This window comes from Bos grunniens, chromosome X (assembly GCF_055505025.1).
Source record: "Bos grunniens cultivar Pamir isolate PY7600 chromosome X, Bosgru_T2T1.0, whole genome shotgun sequence".
Classification (NCBI taxonomy): Eukaryota; Metazoa; Chordata; class Mammalia; order Artiodactyla; family Bovidae; genus Bos; species Bos grunniens.
In genome coordinates this window covers 19,727,061-19,741,614 of record NC_141194.1, presented here as the reverse complement: position 1 = coordinate 19,741,614, position 14,554 = coordinate 19,727,061, and the positions used below count along the sequence as shown (strand labels likewise).

The window sequence follows — 14,554 nt, the reverse complement described above, 5'->3', positions numbered from 1 at the left end:
GGCATGCATACAAAGTGGATGAGAAAAATCACATTTCAAAAAGTATCTATTTATTTATTTGACTGTGCTGGGTCTTAGCGACAGTATGTGGGATCTTTTTTTTTAATATAAATTTATTTATTTTAATTGGAGGTTAATTACTTTAAAATATTGTATTGGTTTTGCCACACATCAAAATGAATCCACCATGGGTATACACACGTTCCCCATCCTGAACCCCACTCCCTCTTCCCTCCCCATACCATCCCTCTGGGTCATCCCAGTGCACCAGCCCCAAGCATCCAGTATCAAAATTGCAGCATGGACAATCTTAGTTGTGGCATGTGAACTTTTAGTTGTGTTGTTTGGGATCTAGCTCCCTGACCTGGGTTCGCATCTGGGCCCCCTATATTAGGAGCCTGGAGTCTTAGCCACTAGACCACCAGGGAAGTCCTGAAAATTGTATTGGTGATGTACTATAGTGTTGGCATATTGAAGCAACATTACTTGAATTCTAAAGTACAGTCTTTAAATTGTCCTAGGAAAAATATCATTATTAGAACTTAGTCATCAGAATCTTCATACAGAATGTTAGTCTTGCAAAATAAGGTTTATAATTTTCATCTATTATATAGCACTGAGTTTCAGTTATTTCAAAATTCCAGCATTTCAGTAGGGAGTATATCTATTTTCAGAAGGAGTTTCAATCATGACAGTATAATTCTAATACAGAGATTCATCAGTATGATACAAATTGTACAAATTCACAAAGATGCTTCTAGGTTTTGCATTTGTTTTATTAACCATAACAATAGGAAGAATCACTTTAGTTTTTTTAATTAAACAGCAAGAATAACAGACATTTCCCCTTTCTGGTAAGCATATTAAAAAATAATCATTAAAAGAAAGATGAGAATTGCATACTGTAATTTGTGAGATGCCATACCTCAAAAATGACAGAAGCACATTCTTTATAGTGATATTTAAACTTAAAATATTGAAAATCATGTTTCATATTTTAACTTACTTTAAAATTTTCACTAAATTTCAAATACAAAAATATATTTCCACACATTAATTCTGTATACATTATTACAGAAAAAATCAATAGTATTTTAGTTGCATCTTTGGGTATTTATTTCCATTTTTTAATAGCATTTTTTCATTTCGACTTTTTGATTTCCAAGATTTGAATATGCTGATTGACATCTTAGAAAGGAAAATAATTTAGCTTTCTTTTCTCTCCATGCACATATATTAAGATTGCCTGTCATTCTGTCCTGGCAATATAGTTATATGATAGGTTACATTAGTGCAATCTTCACATTAGTGTAACTATGTAAACATTATCCATAGCTGAATTACATAATATATTGTGAATCATTTTTTGTTTCTTGCAGAATATTTTACCCTGAACCTAATAATTGCCTTGTGTTATGGTTACTTATTTTTCATGTACTTCTCACTAGTTCAGTTCCTTTCCCAAATTATCTAAATCTCCCCTTAATGTATTCAAACACATGAGATATTTTGTTAAGTTGTAAATTGAACTGGTTATTAACGCTTTCTGTGCCTGGTGCATATGAATTGTTCTGAGGTACCTTTGTCTCTGAGATCTGTATTTCCTACTCCTGTTTCCTCCTCTGTTCTGGTTTACCCCTTCCATTTTGGTACAACACTTATTTCAGTAGCTAAATGAAAAAAAAAGATGCTTAGAGATAAATTTTTAAGATCTTGCACACCTGAAAAATGTTTTATTTGGTTTGAAGTTTGCTTGAAGGTAGGGTTATAGGTTGGATATCATATTCCCCAAAGTTTTGGAGTCATTACTCCATTGCCTTCTAGCTTCTTGTGTTGATGTTAAAAGGTTAGAAGTGGTCTGATTTCTGATCCTTTGTATGGGACCTGGTTACCCCCCAACCCTTCCTCTAGAAGAATATTCACTATCTCCCAGTGTTCCTTTTCTTGGCTGTACCATGGGACTTGTTAGATCTTAGTTCCCCAAGTAGGGACCAAGCATTGAACCTGGGCCCTCAGCAGTGAAAGAGTGGAGTCCTATCCACTGGACCATCAGGAAATTCTGTCTCCTGGTGTTCTTAAATTCCATTGTAATATTCCTTTGATGAGGGCCTGGTTTAATTTATTGTGTTGGTATTTGGTGAGTGCTTTCAATCTGAAAATCCTTCTGGAAAAATTCTCCTGAGTTTAAGTTTTCTTTCTAGAGGTGTATTATGGTTAGTCATGTTGTATGTTGAAACTCTTGGCTTGATTTACTTTTCTTCTGTCATTCTAAATTTCTGTCTTTTGCTTTACATTTGGAAAATTTTTCTCAATTTTATCTTCCAAGTTTTTAATCTAGCTTTTCATTTCATTGTCATTCTACAGAGATCAACCATCCAGTCTCCTGACTGGAGCATCAAACTCTGGCTGCTGACCTTCTGGAGTTGCTGACGGGGAGATCAGTGTTCTCAACATTCCGTAAGCGAATTTTCCTTTAATTACCATATTTCCTGTATACTACTTGTACCTTCCACTGTGCCTGGTATTCTTTGTGTGGTCCCACAAGTTCCATGTCCATGCTTATGTACTGTGCTCTGTGCTTTAGAAGCCTGACCTCTGTGGATATCATCAGTTGAGATGAGATTTGACCAGTGGGAGGGAAGTGACTATATTTCCATATTAAAGGGCATAGAGTGGCCCTTGTGTACAACCACTGGTCTTCCTGGATTCTAGGTAATTGATCTCTTCCCTTGCCCTTGGAGTCCTGCGGCCTGTAGCCACCTCATGCTCTTGCTAGCCCAGGTACTTCTCCATACCATGGGTGTTAGTTTCCCTTTCCTTGACTGGAACATAAAAGAGATATTTAGAGTCATGTGTAAAGTGAATGTACAGATATAGTCTACATGGAAATAAAGAGATATATGAACATAGAACTTGCAAAATATGTTAGCAGGTGTTTGCAGATGACTATTCATAAAGAAGAATTTATTTCTTTACATAGAATTCATCACAGAAAACACTAACTTATTTTAAGTGCATTTAAAATAAGATTTCTCTCATTGAAATTTAGTATATGCACAACTTTATACAGTATATCAAATGATTAAAGCAGGGAGAAACTGAGAACAAAGATTAATGGCAGCGGGAAAAGTAAAGGGGAAAATTTTTAAATTTTTTTGTGAGGGCTGGCAGATTTTGAATACTGCTATAGATGACATTTTGCTGTGTAATGACTGTACATCTATCATTTTGGTTTAGAAATTATACTCTTGAATCCTTAGCCCAAATAAGTGATTTTAGGTGCATGAAATGGATTGGTGAGAATGCAGTTTCATACATCTAGGGCATGTCTAAAATCTAATAGGGCAAGCACTGGAAAAACACAGCTTCTTTTGCTTTTAAGGCTCTTCAATTTGTCATTACCAATTAAGGGCTGTCAGGATTGGCTCTCCTGGTCAGGCAGATTATCCCAAGAGCTATCTCATTACTGGGAGATGCTCACATGAGATGAGAATCTGTTTTATTCCTTTGGACACATCAGCTTTGCTTTGAGTGGGACTATTGGACTCTACACTGTATCACTAACAGGCTATGATGTCTTCAATAACATTTCTCAAAAGCTGTATGTCAATTGAGTCTTAGAAAAAGGAATTTTTAAAGGGAAAGTGTAGGTTAAACATAGTTTCTCTGTCTTCCAGGGATATTATCATTTCTTAATCATTGCATAAGCCACATTTTATATAGTGATTAAATTCAAACTAACTACAGGGTTCAGTCTCTTTAAAAACTGGTTATCAAAGCAATTATCCTCTTGAGTAAAAGGTATTAATAGGAAAAATCTCTAAAACTATTGGCATAGGAGAAACACAGTGGCAGCTTACATTAGAAATTTCACTGAAGATATTTGCAATGTCTACTAAAACCTTGGCACCCAAGATATGATCTGCAGACTAGTAGCTTGAGCATCACCTGGGAAATTGTTAGAAATCCACTTTCAGGACCCATCCTACAATTATGGAATCAGAATGTGAATTTTGAACAAAACTCTTGAAGGATTTGTGTGCAGGTTAAAATTTGAGAAGCATGAGATTAAAGTGTAGTTTCATGGTCATTGAAACTCTGTTGAAACCTTCTCATCTGGCTCAAAAAGAGCATATTTTCCAATGGTAGCCATGCTTTCTAAAAAAAAGCATGGAAAGTATCTCACAGACTTTCTTTCTTGCCTTTAATCCAAGGGTTACATGGCTAATTTTTAATTAAACTATTAATAAAGATACACTAAGAAGGGATTACGTGATATGCTGGTAGATGATCATAGAATTTTGAAAATGTATAGTTAAAATTCTTACAGGAACAACTTTCTTTTTTAAAAATTATTTATTTTAATTGGAGGCTAATTACTTTATAATATTGTAGTGGTTTTTGCCATACATTGACATGAATCAGCCATGGGTGTACATGTGTCCCCCATTCTGAACCCCCCTCCCACATCCCTCCCCATCCCATCCCTCAGGGTCATCCCAGTGCACCAGCCCTGAGTGCCCTGTCTCATGCATTGAACCTGGACCAGTGATCTATTTCACATATGGTAATATACATGTTTCAATGTTATTCTCCCAAATCATCCCACCCTCACCTTCTCCCAGAGTCCAAAGCACTGTTTTTTACATCTGTGTCTCTTTTGCTGTCTTGCATAAAGGGTCATCATTACCATCTTTTAAAGTTCCATATATATGCATTAATATACTGTATTGGTGTTTTTCTTTCTGACTTACTTCACTCTGTATAATAGGCTCCAGTTTCATCCACCTCATTAGAACTGATTCAAATGCATTCTTTTTAATGGCGGAATAGTATTCCATTACGATAGTAAAGTAATACTCAAAATTCTCCAAGCCAGGCTTCAGCAATATGTGAACTGTGAATTTCCAAATGTTCAAGCTGGTTTCAGAAAAGGCAGAGGAACCAGAGATCAAATTGCCAAGATTGGCTGAATCATCGAAAAAGCAAGAGAGTTCCAGAAAAACATCTATTTCTGCTTTATTGACTATGCCAAAGTTTTTGTGTGGATCACAATAAACTGTGGAAAATTTTGAAAGAGATGGGCATAGCAGACCACCTCACCTGCCTCTTGAGAAACCTATATGCAGGTCAGGAAGCAACAATTAGAACTGGACATGCAAAAACAGACTGGTTCTAAATAGGAAAAGGAGTAAGTCAAGGCTGTATATTGTCACCCTGCTTATTTAGCTTATATGCAGAGTACATCATGAGAAACACTGGGCTGGAAGAAGCACAAGCTGGAATCAAGATTGTCGGGGGAAATATCAATAACCTCAGATATGCGGATGACACCACCCTTATGGCAGAAAGTGGAGAGGAACTAAAAAGCCTCTTGATGAAAGTGAAAGAAGAGAGTGAAAAAGTTGGCTTAAAGCTCAACATTCAGAAAACAAAGATCATGGCATCTGGTCCCATCACTTCATGGGAAATAGATGGGGAAACAGTGGAAACAGTGTCAGACTTTACGTTTTGGGGCTCCAAAATCACTGCAGATGGTGATTGCAGCCATGAAATTAAAAGACACTTACTCCTTGGAAGGAAAGTTATGACCAACCTAGATAGCATATTCAAAAGCAGAGACATTACTTTGCCAACAAAGGTCCATCTAGTCAAAGCTATGGTTTTTCCAGTGGTCATGAATGGATGTGAGAGTTGGACTGTGAAGAAAGCTGAGCACCAAAGAATTGATGCTTTTGAACTGTAGTGTTTGAGAAGACTCTTGAGAGTCCCTTGGACTGCAAGGAGATCCAACCAGTCCATTCTAAAGGAGATCAGTCCTGGGCATTCATTGGAAGGACTGATGCTGAGGCTGAAACGCTAATACTTTGGCCACCTCATGCGAAGAGCTGACTAGTTGGAAAAGACCCTGATGCTGGCAGGGATTGGGGGCAGGAGGAGAAGGGGACAACAGAGGATGAGATGGCTGGATGGCGTCACCAACTCGATGCACATGAGTTTGGGTGAACTCCGGGAGCTGGTGATGAACAGGGAGGCCTGGTGTCCTGCAATTCATGGGGTTGCAAAGAGTTGGACACGACTGAGAAACTGAGCTGAACTGAATATTCCATTGTGTATAAGTACCACAGCTTTCTTATCCATTCATCTGCCAATGGACATCTAGGTTGCTTGCATGTCCTGGCTATTATAAACAGTGCTGCAATGAACATTGGGGTACACGTGTCTCTTTCAAGTCTGGTTTCCTCGGTGTGTATACCCATCAGTGGGATTGTTGAGTCGTATGGCAGTTCTATTTCCAGTTTTTTAAGGAATCTCCACACTGTCCTCCATAGTGGCTGTACTAGTTTGCATTCCCACCAACAGTGTAAGGGGGTTCCCTTTTCTCCACACCCTCTCCAGCATTTATTATTTGTAGACTTTTGGATTGCAGCCATTCTGACTTGCGTGAGATGGTACCTCATTGTGGTTTTGATTTGCATTTCTCTGATAATGGCAACCCACTCCAGTGTTCTTGCCTGGAGAATCCCAGGGACAGGGACGCCTGGTGGGCTGCCGTCTATGGGGTCACACAGAGTCGGACACGACTGAAGCGACTTAGCAGCAGCAGCAGCAGCAGCAGATAATGAGTGATGTTGAGCATTTTTTCATATGTTTGTTAGCCATCTGTATGTCTTCTTTGGAGCAATGTCTGTTTAGTTCTTTAGCCCATTTTTTGATTGGGTCATTTATTTCTCTGGAATTGAGCTGCAAGAGCTGCTTCTGTATTTTTGAGATTAATTCTTTGTCAGTTGCTTCATTTGCTATTATTTTCTCCCATTCTGAGGCTGTCTTTTCACCTTGCTTATAGTTTCCTTCATTGTGCAAAAGCTTTTTAGTTTAATTAGGTCTCATTTGTTTATTTTTGCTTTTATTTCCATTTCTGTGGGAGGTGGGTCATATAGGATCCTGCTGTGATTTATGTCAGAGTCTTTTGTCTATGTTTTCCTCTAGTAGTTTTACAGTTTCTGGTCTTACATTTAGATCTTTAATCCATTTTAAGTTTATTTTTGTGTATGGTGTTAGAAAGTGTTCTAGTTTCATTCTTTTACTGGTGGTTGACCAGTTTTCCCAGCAGCACTTGTTAAAGAGATAGCCACAGCAATCAGAGAAGAAACAGAAATAAAAGGAATCCAGATTGGAAAAGAAGAAGTAAAACTCTCACTGTTTGCAGATGACATGATCCTCTACATAGAAAACCCTAAAGACTCCACCAGAAAATTGCTAGAGCTAATCAATGAATATAGTAAAGTTGCAGGATATAAAATTAATGCAGAGAAATCCCTTGCATTCCTATGTACTAACAATGAGAAAACAGATAAATTAAGGAAACCATTCCATTCACTATTGCAACATAAAGAGTAAAATACTTAGGAATAAATCTACCTAAAGAAACTAAAGACCTATATATAGAAAACTATAAAACACTGATGAAAGAAATCAAAGGTGACACAAAGAGATGGAGAAACATCTCATGAATTGGATATGGAATTGAAAGAATTGCATATCCATGGATTGGAAGAATCGATATAGTGGAAATGAGTATACTACCCAAAGCAGTCTATAGATTCAGTGCAATCCCTATCAAGGTACCAATGGTATTTTTCAGAGAACTAGAGGAAATAATTTCACAATTTGTATGGAAATATAAAAAACCTCAAATAGCCAAAGCAATCTTGAGAAAGAAGAATGGAACTGGAGGAATCAACCTGCCTGACTACAGACTATACTACAAAGCCACAGTCATCAAGACAGTGTGGTACTGGCACAAAGACAGAAATATAGGTCAATGGAACAAAATAGAAAGCCAAGAGATAAATCCACACACTTATGTACACTTTATCTTCGACAACGGAACAACTTTCTAAATGGGAAAACTTCCTCCCTATCCTCTCAGATCAGTGCATTTATGCTTTATTTGTAATACTGAGTTTCTCCAGAAAGCACAGGGCATCACATTTAGGGGCTGAGAGAGTCAAATAAAATGTTTCTCTTTTCCCAAGTCTCAAATATGAATTGTTTAGAATAATTAATCTAATTTACATTGCACTTAAAATAACTGCTAACACCTTTTAAACATGCTGTAGAAAGATTAATGGGGGATTTTTGAAAAGATTAGTTTTTCCTTAGCATGTTTTTCCTTTATTTGATATCCCTGATTTCCTTAAATTAGCTAGTGAAGTATAACTCTCTAAGAAGCAAAGTTCCCTATAGCTTGAACTTCCTGTGTTTCCCCTTTTGCTTCAATAAACCTGTATTGTTTATCCACTGTCTACCATGTGTGAGAATGCATAGACTGAATATCCACCCTACTGCTCACAGTCTCATGGGGAAGAAGATCAGAAACACCATTATCATGTCATAGCATCAGTGCTATAGTAGTGTTGGCAACACATAATAGGAAGTAGAGAAGAAGGGGCTAATTCAGCCTTGGGAATCAGAGAGTGATTGTAAAAGAGGTGACTGCTTTTGGTATTTCATTAGTATGTGATTTATGATACAAATATACACAAATATTGGCTTGTGTTTTCAGAGAAAGTAGTTGAATGAGTCTTTAAGTTGAGCCAAGCCTAATATTGGCAGTTTTGATGAAACTGAACTTTGTCCAAAATGTAACTTGATGGACAGGATTAGAATGAAATGACCTTTGCTAACACCATAGAACAAAAGTAAATTGCCTCCTGCATGAATCTGAATGATTAGCATTAAGATATTCACTCTTTACCCTGAACAGTTGTAATATTTGCTGCAGTAGAGATAGGAGGGCACTTGTGGGATAATCATAATGGTAACAGTTAATATCTGCAGTTTACAAAGTGCCTTCGTACTCATGATCTCATTTAATTTTTCCAACAACCCCATGAGGTAGGTGTTATTTGCATTTCCTAGTTGAAAACAAATTGTCAAAGTATGTTGCAGAGCTTTGATCAGACACCAAGTCTTTAAAACTCCAAGATGAATTTTCTTTCATATAGACCTAGAGCTTTCAGATATCAATAGAAGTCTCTCTTCATTCTGGATCTTGCATAGAAACTTCTCCCCTGACCTGGGGGAGCTTCATTGGCAAATGTTTCTGAAAGGCGAACATTGAAAGTTGTTTTTTTTCCTCTAAAACAGAAACTTATTTCTCCTGCCAATCCTGTCCGCCTTCTGTGTCATTTGTTTCTGGTAACCAGAACAATAGGGTGATTGAATAGTGGTGGATAAAGGCAGAGTGGAATTGAAAATGACTGCAAAGTTTTTAACTTGAGCATGGGTGAATTATGGACTTTTTAAGGGAGATGTAGATGGTATAGAGAAAGTTGGGTTTGGAGCACAAACCAAACCATAATACTGCAAAATTGTGGAATTAAAGCTAATTTAGATAGTGCTTGTGAGAGTTGGACTATAAAGAAAGCTGAGCACCAAAGAATTGATGCTTTTGAACTGCGGTGTTGAAGAAGACTCTTGAGAGTCCCTTGGACTGCAAGGAGATCCAACCTGTCCATCCTAAAGGAGATCAGTCCTGGGTATTCTTTGGAAGGACTGATGTTGAAGCTGAAACTCCAATCCTTTGGCCACCTGATGTGAAGAACTGACTCTTTTGAAAAGACCCTGATGCTGGGAAAGATTGAGGGCAGGAGGAGAAGGGGACGGCAGAGGATAAGATGGTTGGATGGCATCACTGACTCAATGGATATGGGTTTGAGTGGACTCTGGGAGTTGGTGATGGACAGGGAGGCCTGGCATGCTGCGGTTCATGGGGTCACAAAGAGTTGGACACGACTGAGTGACTAAACTGAACTGAACTGTCATCAGGAATCTTGAGTAAGTGGCTTTCCTGGAGCTGAGAGTTGGGTTATGGTTGGGTGTGGTCCATCTCAGTTGGAAGAGGACCTGAGTGCCTGGAACATAAGCACAGTTGGATAGATTGGCAAGGGTCAAGGAAGATGTCAGATTTATTCTATCTAATGTTTCAGTTAACGTTCTAATCAATGAATGGGATTGAAAGGTAAATCAGAAAACCAAAGCAGCTGCTGCTGCTGCTAAGTCGCTTCAGTCGTGTCCGACTCTGTGCGACCCCATAGACAGCAGCCCACCAGGCTCCCCCGTCCCTGAGGTTCTCTAGGCAAGAACACTGGAGTGGGTTGCCATTTCCTTCTCCAATGCATGAAAGTGAAAAGTGAAAGTGAAGTCGCTCAGTCGTGTCCGACTCCTAGCGACCCCATGGACTGCAGCCTACCAGGCCCCTCCGTCCATGGGATTTTCCAGGCAAGAGTACTGGAGTGGGGTGCCTTTGCCTTCTCTGAAACCAAAGCAGAGTCCTAGTCAAATGGCCTGGGCTAACATGTCACTGTCAGGCACACGTAGGAATCCTATTTTTAGGCAGGACCCAGGGCAATGTATGTGTTCAAAACGGAACAAACCTACCCAATGTGTCAGGCTTATGGTAAAAAATACTTTGCTTTTAATGTTTTTAATGTTAGGTAAGAATTTTTGAAACACTCTGATCTCATTTAGGACTGACTCAATCATTAGGCCTAAATCTATCAGGTTTGGGCAAAGCTAGAGAAGGTATAATTTGTTCTATTGAATATAAATGGATTACCACACATGTCAATAGCATTTGTATTATGTATCAGCTCACTGGAAATATTGTCCACTGGCAAAAATCAAATTAATCAGATTGAGTATAAAATTATGTGATGATATTTGTAGTAGACAGATAATGGTTACTTAAAGATGTTCAGGTCCTAATCTCCAGAACCTGTAAATATGTTACCTTACATGGTAGAAGGGACTTTGAAGATGTGATTAAGGTAAGGAGATTGTCCTGATTTATCTAGGTGGGCTGAATCTGATCACATGAGTCCTTAAAATCAGAGAACCCCCTCACTACATTTGGGTGTAGTCAGAAAGAAAAATGGCAGCAGGAGAATGACTCAGTGAAGTTTGCTCATTCTGAGATGTGGGGATCTGTGTTTAAGGGATTGCATTGTGCCAAGAATCATCATCAGCTAGAAAACAGATCCTCTAGAAAGTAACACAGGTATGCCAAGGGCTTCGTTTTAGTCTGATGAGACTCATGTTGGACTTCTGACCTACAGAATAGTAAGATAATAAATTTGTTGTTTTAGGCCATTGTGTTTGTGGTATTTTGCTATGGCAGCAGTAGAATACAGACACACCATATAATTTGAGCACTTTATAGATTTTTAAACCACTCATAGACCAGGATTTCTATATTTTGTTCAGTGATATACAACAAGTGCTTATAATAATGCCTAGTGGAGAAGGCGATGGCACCCAGTGCTCTTGCCTGGAAAATCCCATGGATGGAGGAGCTGGTAGGCTGCAGTCCATGGGGTCGCTAAGAGTCAGACACGACTGAGCGACTTCACATTCACTTTTCACTTTCATGCATTGGAGAAGGAAATGGCAACCCACTCCAGTGTTCTTGCCTGGAGAATCCCAGGGATGGGGGAGCCTGGTGGGCTGCTGTCTGTGGGGTCGCACAGAGTTGGACACGACTGAAGCGACTTAGCAGCAGCAGCAGCAGGAAATAATAGACACTCACATAGTCGAATTATTTATTGGTCATTCCAACATATATATTTATTGAGTACATGTGAACACATGATTCTGTGCTAGATGTTGCATCAGCTGTAAAGATATAGAGACTCTTTTTTCATAAAATCTGAGTCAAGAAGTTTATATCAGTCTTCAGTAATAACAGGGGTCAGAAAACTCTTGCCTGGAGGCCAAATTTGGCCCACTATCTCTTTCTGTAAATGACTTTTTAAAAAAACAACTATGCTCACTAGTTTACATAGTATCTATGGGTGCTTTTTAAGAAATAATTTCTATTTATTTACTTTTGTCTCTGCTGAGTCTTCATTGCTGTGTGGGCTTTTCTCTAGTTTTGGCAAGAGTGCTCTACTCTTCATTGCTGTGCATGAGGTTCTCACTGCAGTGACTTCTTGTTGTAGGGTGAGGCTTCAGTAGTTGTGGCTCCAGGGCTCTAGAGCTCAGACTCAATAGTTGTGGTGTACAGACTTAGTTGCTCCACGGCTTGTGGGATCTTCTTGAACCAGGGGTCGAACCCCTGTCTCCTGCATTGGCAAGCAAATTCTTTACCACTGAGCCATCAGGGAAGCCCTATGGCTGCTTCTGTGATAAAACCACAGAGGTTAATAACAGCAACAGAGACCATGTGACCCACACAGCCAAAAATGTTTATTTTCTGGCCTTTTATAGAAAAAAAGAATTGTCAACCCCTGAATTGGAACCCTGTCTTTCCAACTTGCAGTGTCCCTTTGGGAAAATATATAATTTCTTCAAGCTTCCCTTTTGTCTTTGCAAAATTTAGATGGTAGTACTTTTCTCAAAGGATGGTTGTGAGAATTAAATGTTGGATGAGGATTAGATGATGTCTTCACTCCAGTATTCTTGCCTGGAGAATCCCAGGGAGAGAGGAGCCTAGTGGGCTGCCATCTATGGGGTTGCAGAGTCAGACACGACTGAAGCAACTTAGCAGCAGCAGCAGCAGCAGTTCCAGTAGAGAAGAATTCAATAAATGATGTTTTTCTTTTTGTTTCTACTTCTGATCCTTCTACTATCACCATCAGTACCATAATCAAGTTGAAGAATAAAGGTGTTCACAAAAAGTATAGATACCACAATTATTCATTAAAACTCAAATCTACTTGGAATTTGTTATGATTTAGGATCTACTATTTAGCTGCTAGCTTTGCAGCTGGTTTTATCTGTATCTGCTATTCCATCCTGATGAATATCAGGGTAGATATTTATTTTCTCAATCAAATTTTAAATTTCTTATTAGTTTTTAAGACAGCGTATAAAGGTTGTATTGTTTTGTATAAGTTTTTCATCACATTTACTGTTGAGCCTTGATGTCTCTGTGTGTGGGTTAGTATATAGACTTGTGTAATAAGTGTGGTAGATTATATTTTCAAAGATGGCCTCAGCTCTATCTCCTATCTCATCTACTCTTTTGCAATGTGATCTTGCCACTCCACCAACAGGTAGACTTTATTTTCCCTCTATTTGAGTCTGGTCTATCCCTCTAACTTGTTTGGAATGGAACACAACTGAAGTGATATTGTGTAACATCCAAGGATGAACTTTAAGAGATCTGCAGCTTCCTCATTAACCTTTGGGAATGTTCCTACTTAAAACCCATATGCCATATTGTGAAAAAGCCCAAGTAGCTCTGTGGAGAATCCTGTCTGGAGGAGAAGTAAATCATCCAGCTGAAAGTGCAGGCTTTACAACCATCTGGCTGGTGGCCATGTGATTGCAGCCATTTTTAGCTCTCACGTCTCTCAGCCAACATCATCTGAAGCAAAAGAAATGCCTGGTCAGTTCACAGAATCATGCAAGATAAGAAATTGTTTTTGTAAGCCACCTAATGTTGGGATGCTTGCTACACACCACTAGATAATTGAAATACTCAGTTCATGTGACAGATAATTTATTTCTTCAGGATCTCTAACTGCCCATGGTCATCTGTAACTGTTCAGTTTAGTCACTCAGTTGTGTTTAACTCTTTGCGACCCCATGGACTGCAGCACACCAGGCCTCCCTGTCCATCACCAACTCCAGGAGTTGAGTCAAACTCATGTCCATTTAGTCAGTGATGTGATCCAACCATCTTATCCTCTGTTGTCCCCTTCTCCTCCTGCCTTCAATCTTTCCCAGCATCAGTCTTTTCAAATGAGTCAATTCTTCGCATCAGGTGGCCAAAGGATTGGAGTTTCAGCTTCAACATCAGTCCTTCCAATGAACGCCCAGGACTGATTTCATTTAGGATGGACTGGTTGGATCTCCTTGCAGTTCAAGGGACTCTCAAGAGTCTTCTCCAACACCACAGTTCAAAAGCATCAATTCTTCAGCACTCAGCTTTCTTTATAGCCCAACTCTCACATCCATACATGACTACTGGAAAAACCATAGCCTTGACTAGATGGACCTTTGTTGGCACAGTAATGTCTCTGCTTTTGAATATGCTGTCTAGGTTGGTCATAATTTTCCTTCCAAGGAGTAAGCGTCTTTTTATTTCATGGCTGCAGTAACCATTTGCAGTGATTTTGGAGCCCCCAAAATAAACTATGACTGTAAAGTTCTGTAATTTCAAATGAGGACTAGCAATACAGATATTAGGCCATCATTTGGACTCATTTTTGAATAGGAGGAAAGGATGAAGAGGGGTGAGAAGAAATAAGCAGGTTTCTAATACTGGAAGAGACAGTTTTTAGAAACTTTTCTAATTAAAAGGAAAATGTCCTTATCCTGATGTTAAAGGCTCCATAATCTTGTAGTGTATTACCTTTCTTCTTCATATCCCCAGAAGTTACCTTTTACTTTCTTACTAGCATTTCTTCACCTCTGTGGTTTTTTCTGCCTATAGGGACTTTCTACTCTTGAATTATTTGATGAATACCTAGTTATTGTATGAAGGCAAGTTCAGAGGCCATCTCCCCCAGAAAGACATCACTGGTTGTCTCTAACATTTTTT

At 38.8% G+C, this 14,554-nt stretch overlaps 1 long non-coding RNA gene across 21 annotated transcripts in view; it reads left to right on the top strand.

The window, feature by feature from the left end:
• LOC147339896 (uncharacterized) overlaps nucleotides 1–14,554 on the top strand; it is a 784,113-nt gene that overhangs the window by 216,941 nt on the left and 552,618 nt on the right. For all 21 annotated transcript variants that reach the window (XR_015159683.1, XR_015159682.1, XR_015159692.1 and 18 more), the window contains one exon: nucleotides 2,365–2,457. This is a non-coding gene — a long non-coding RNA (uncharacterized LOC147339896). The remainder of the gene's footprint in view (nucleotides 1–2,364; nucleotides 2,458–14,554) is intronic.